Below are 5,522 nucleotides of genomic sequence, written 5' to 3'. Positions count from 1 at the left end.
AAAAAAAAAAAAAAAAAAAAAATTTAGCCTGGGTGTGGTGGCATGTGCCTGTAGTCCCAGCCACTTGGGAGGCTAAGGTAGGAGGATCACTTGAGACCTGGAAGTTGAGGCTGCAGTGAGCCAAGATCACGCCACTGTACTCCAGCCTGGGGAACAGAGAAAGACCCTGTCCCAACAACAACAACAACAACAACAACAACAAAAAAGGAGAACACAACCAGGGTGCCCACATCCCCAGAGGCCCAGGACAATCAGAAACAACACTGTATTGATACTTTGTTATTATCTCTTTCTCTTTAAAAAGAAAAGTAAGCTTTCCTCATTTAATATGTGGATTGAAACTGTGAAAGCATGGGAATTCTGCAACTCAGAAGAGTGGAATAAGGTCACACGTGCTTGTTTGCTTCAAATCTATTTCCATGTAAAACAGTAACTGTGCCTAGTTAAATGGAATAACCAATTACAGATGAGTGCTACTTTCATAGATAACTATAACTCTTACTCCATTATCATACCAACTGTTAATACTTAGAGTAGTATTTACGTACTAGATGTTGTTCTGTACCCGTTTACATATATAAATTCACTAATCCTCAAGCCACCTTTGGCATTGCCATTTTATTAATGAGAAAAATGGGACACGGAACAGCTTTCTCGAGATCACACAGGTGGGATGTGAACAGAGCCAGAGCGAGGAGCAGGGATTTTTTTTTTTTTTTTTTTTTTTTGGAGATGGAGTCTTGCTCTGTTGCCCAGGCTGGAGTGCAGTGGCTCGATTTTGGCTCACTGCAAACTCTGCCTCTTGGGTTCAAGCGATTCTCATGCCTCAGCCTCCTGAGTAGCTGAATTACAGGTGCTCGCCACCATGCCCAGCTAATTTCTTGTATTTTTAGTAGAGATGGGGTTTCACCAGGTTGTCCAGGCTGGTCTCAAACTTCTGACCTCAAGTGATGCACCCTCCTCGGCCTCCCAAAGTGCTGGGATTACAGGTGTGAGCCACCGCGCCCAGCCAGAGCCAGGATTCTAACGCAGGCTGGCTCCAGACTGTGCCCTTAGTTACTACATTATCCTGCCTCTGGAATCTTTATATTTGTAAAGAGAGGTAGAGTGGCCAGGAGAATCTGTTGTATAATTCAGAAGTATGCTGTTTATCTCTTGGCAAAATACTTCAGCGTTGTGAGAATTACAGATATTCTCCATTTTTCTTCTACAAAGCGATAATGTTTGAAAATTTATTAACTTTCTGTGTGAACAAAGGGGATTACCTAACAACTATTAAAAAAAAAAAAAATTCTGCAGGCTGGGCAAGGTGGCTCATGCCTGTAATCCCAGCACTTTGGGAGGCCGAGGCAGGCGGATCACCTGAGGTTGGGAGTTCAAGACCAGCCTGACCAACATGGGGAAACCCATCTCTACTAAAAATACAAAATTAGCCTGGCGTGGTGGCACATTCCCGTAATCCCAGCTACTCAGGAGGCTGAGGCAGGAGAATCGCTTGAACCCAGGAGGCTCGCACCATTGCACTCCAGCCTGGGCGACAGAGCGAGACTCCGCCTCAAAAAAAAAAAAAAAAAAAAAAAAAAAAAAAAAAAAAAATTGACGGCTGTCTTGGGCCGTTCTCCATTACAGTTTCCCCACCTCCCCGTTGCGGAACCCGGCGATATGGCTGCTGCCGTGCCCCACTCCGCGTCTCTCTCCCCCGACTGCTTCCCCTTCTCCTGGGCTTTCTGCTCCTCTCCGTCCGCATGACGGCAGCGGCCTACACACCAAGGGCGCCCTTTCCCTGGATACGGTCACTTTCTACAAGGTCATTCCCAAAAGCTGATTCGTCTTGGTGAAGTTCGACACCCAGTACCGCTATGGTGAGAAGCAGGATGAGTTCAGGCGTCTTCCTGAAAACTTGGATTCCAGCGATGATCTCTTGGTGGCAGAGACGGGGATCTCAGATTATGGTGACAAGCTGAACATGGAGCTGAGTGAGACATACAAGCTGCACAAGGAGAGCTACCCGGTCTTCTACCTCTTCTGGGAGGAGGACTTTGAGAACCCAGTCCCATGTACTGGGGCAGTTAAGGTTGGAGCCATCCAGCGCTGGCTGAAGGGGAAATGCGTCTATCTAGGGATGCCTGGTGGCCTGGTGGCCTGCCTGCGTACGACGCCCTGGCCGGGGAGTTCATCAGGGCCTCTGGAGTGGAGGCCCACCAGGCCCTCTTGAAACAGGGGCAGGACCACCTCTCAAGTGTGAGGGAGACTGAGAAGAACTGGGCCAAGCACCACCTGAAGATCATGGGGAAAATCTTAGACCTAGGGGAGGACTTCCCAGCATCAGAGATGACATGGATCGCCAGGCTGATTGAGAAGAACAGGTTGAGTGACCGGAAGAAGGAGGAGTTCCAGAAGAGCTTAAACATCCTAACTGCCTTCCAGAAGAAGTGGGATGAGAAAGAGGAGCTGTAAAAAGGCTCTCTGTGGTTTTCCAGGGTTTGGTAGGGGTGGAGAGGGAAGAGTTAACCCGCTGGCTGTGAGTCCTTTGTGGAATAGAAGGGGATGGTGGGAAAAGTGGTACTAACCCACGATTCTGAACCCTGAGTATGCCTGGACATTGATGCTGATGTGGCCATGCTTGGGATGTCTCTAGCTGATCGGGGGATAGCTGGAGCACTTACTCAGGTGGCTGATGAAATAACCCCTCACAAGGAACTGGTGCTATAGAGAAGAGTTAGGAGTATACGGCCCGGATCTTTGACAGGTGTAATTCTGGTTCAATTAAAGTTTCAGTGTTTTGCTTAAGAGGAAAAAAAAAAAATCAGGACAAAGGCGATATATGAAGAATGAAGAAGTAACTAGTTTTCAACAGAAACATCCTATGGAGAAAGTACTTTTAAATGCATGTTTGGTCATGATTCCCTTGTTATGTGATATTGTTGCTGAAAACAATGAAAAGTCACCTATGAGAATTCAATCTATGTGTTTAAACTTAGCAACAGGTTTTTTTGTTTGTTTGTTTTAGGCGGAGTTTCGCTCTGTCGCCCAGGCTGGAGTGCAGTGGCACAGTCTTGGCTCCCTGCAACCTCCGCCTCCTGGGTTCAAGTGATTCTCCAGCCTCAGCCTCCCATGTAGCTGGGATTACAGGCATGTGCCACCACACCCAGCTAATTTTTGTTATTTTTAGTAGAGATGGGGTTTTGACATGTTGGCCAAGCTGGTCTCGAACTCGTGACCTCAGGTGATCCACCCGCCTTGGCCTCCCAAATGCTGGGATTACAGGCATAAGCCGCTGCACTCAGCCAGCAAACAGATTTTTCCAGCCTGTTTAAACATCTTTTAAAAAAAGAGCTTCCCTGGGTTTGAAATCCATTTGTTCCAGGTACAATATAGTGATGTGTCTTCTTCACTTTAATTTGCAGAAGCTCCTGGTTATGAGGGAAGATGAAAATTTACTAGCTGGATTTCAACAGAATAGTCAACCTGTGTAATTGGCAAACGGGACTGAAAGAGGAGAATCATGACTGATTATGCATAGCCAATGATACTTTGCTTTCATTTGCATCTGTAGACCCTATAAGATTTTTTGTTTTCAGATATTTAATTTTGAGCCTTGATATAAAGCCATTAAAACCAAAACCAAACATGGTGGCCCAGCACAGTGGCTCATGCCTGTAATCCCAACACTTTGGGAGGCCAAGGCAGATGGATTGCTCGAGGCCAGGAGTTTGAGACCAGCCTGGCCAACATGGTGAAAGCCCATCTCTACTAAAAATACAAAAAAATTAGCCGGGCATGGTGGTGGGTGCCTGTAGTCCCAGCTACTCGGGAGGCTGAGGCAGGAGAATGGCGTGAACCCAGGAGGTGGAGGTTACAGTGAGCTGAGATCGTGCCATTGCACTCCAGCCTGGGCAACAAGAGTGAAACTTCGGCTGGGCACAGTGGCTCACACCTGTAATCCCAGCACTTTGGGAGGCCCAGACGGGCGGATCACGAGGTCAGGAGATCGAGCCCATCCTGGCGAACACGGTGAAACCCCGGCTCTACTAAAAATACAAAAAAATTAGCCGGGCATGGTGGTGGGTGCCTGTAGTCCCAGCTACTCGGGAGGCTGAGGCAGGAGAATGGCGTGAACCCAGGAGGCGGAGCTTGCAGCGAGCAGAGATCGTGCCACGGCACTCCAGCCTGGGCGACAGAGCTAGACTCCATCTCAAAAAAAAAAAGAGTGAAACTTCGTCTCAAAAAAACAAAACAAAACAAAACAAAAAAAACACAAAACCTTAATTTAGGACTAGAACTCTGATTGGATGTTTTGCAAAAGAGTAAAAACAATTTTTTTAAAAAAATAAGACTATCAGTTGTTGTTATATTTGTGGAACACATTTACAATTTTCAGTTTGCTTTTGGTTGTAAGTATACCGACATGGAAAATGCAAGTCAATACTATACTGAGACCCCATTTTATGTCAATATAGTTGGCAAAAATCAAGACATTTTATAATCCTGAGTGTGGGAAAGAATGGGCTTCACATTTTGGGTATTTTGTGTTTGTTTTCAAGACAGGTTCTTACTCTGTTGCCCAGGCTGGAGTGCAGTGGCACAAACATAGCCCACTGCCTCAGCCTCCAAGGCTCAGCTTCCTCCTGCCTCAGTTTCCAGAGTAGCTGGGACCACAGATGTGTGTCACCCACCCAGCTAATTTTTGTATATTTTTTATAGAGACAGAGTTTTGCCATGTCACCCAGGCTGGTCTCAAACTCCTGAGCTCAAGTGATCCACCAACTTCAACTTTCCAAAGTTCTAGAACTACAGGCATGAGCCACTGAGCCCGACCTATGTTATTTCTTATACCTTGCTGGGGAAGTATAAGTTAATACAATCATTTTGGCATTATCTCTTATACTACCCCAAGGTATATATTCACTCATGAGAAACTCTGACACTTTTTAGAAAGATCAAAGCAGCACTGTTCACAATGGCAAAGACCTGGCAAAGGCCCATGTGCCCATCAACAGGAGAGTAGGTGAAGAAACTGGCATTTTCACACAGTGGAATATTTACAGAGCAGTCAAAATCAATTAAACGATGACAGGAATTTGGATGATCTTAGCAAAATAATATTAAGTGAAAAAAAAGTTATTCTTGGAAGATTATATACCCTTTTATATTCTTTAAATATTAAAATTGTATTTTTTTAAGGAATACATGTAGGTACAATAAAACGTGCTAAACAGAAAAAGCAAATGAATGAGATCTGTAGGAGTCAGGCTGATGGTTATTCAGTTGTAGGGCAGAGGAGGAGAGGGGACATCAGGAGGTCATATAAAGAGAGATGTAGGTTGTGGTTAAGGTCCTACTTCGGGGCAGTAGGTTCCCTGGTACTTATTATGTCATAATAAACAGGGTGCAAGCAAGCAGCCTAAAAAATGTAGGCAGGTGTACAAGTGTAGGCTAACAATAGGGCAGTAATAATGCCTCATGTACCAATGATTGATTGTGTACACCTGAGGTGAAATAACAACAAAGCAATACAAACA

At 45.4% G+C, this 5,522-nt stretch overlaps 1 pseudogene; it reads left to right on the top strand.

The window, feature by feature from the left end:
* Positions 1-1,662: 1,662 nt before the first annotated feature.
* Positions 1,663-2,457, top strand: LOC105538297 (annotated as a pseudogene).
* Positions 2,458-5,522: the final 3,065 nt, after the last annotated feature.

The sequence above is a fragment of the Mandrillus leucophaeus genome, unplaced genomic scaffold (assembly GCF_000951045.1).
Source record: "Mandrillus leucophaeus isolate KB7577 unplaced genomic scaffold, Mleu.le_1.0 Scaffold19, whole genome shotgun sequence".
Lineage (NCBI taxonomy): Eukaryota > Metazoa > Chordata > Mammalia > Primates > Cercopithecidae > Mandrillus > Mandrillus leucophaeus.
This window is presented reverse-complemented; position numbering and strand designations above follow the sequence as displayed.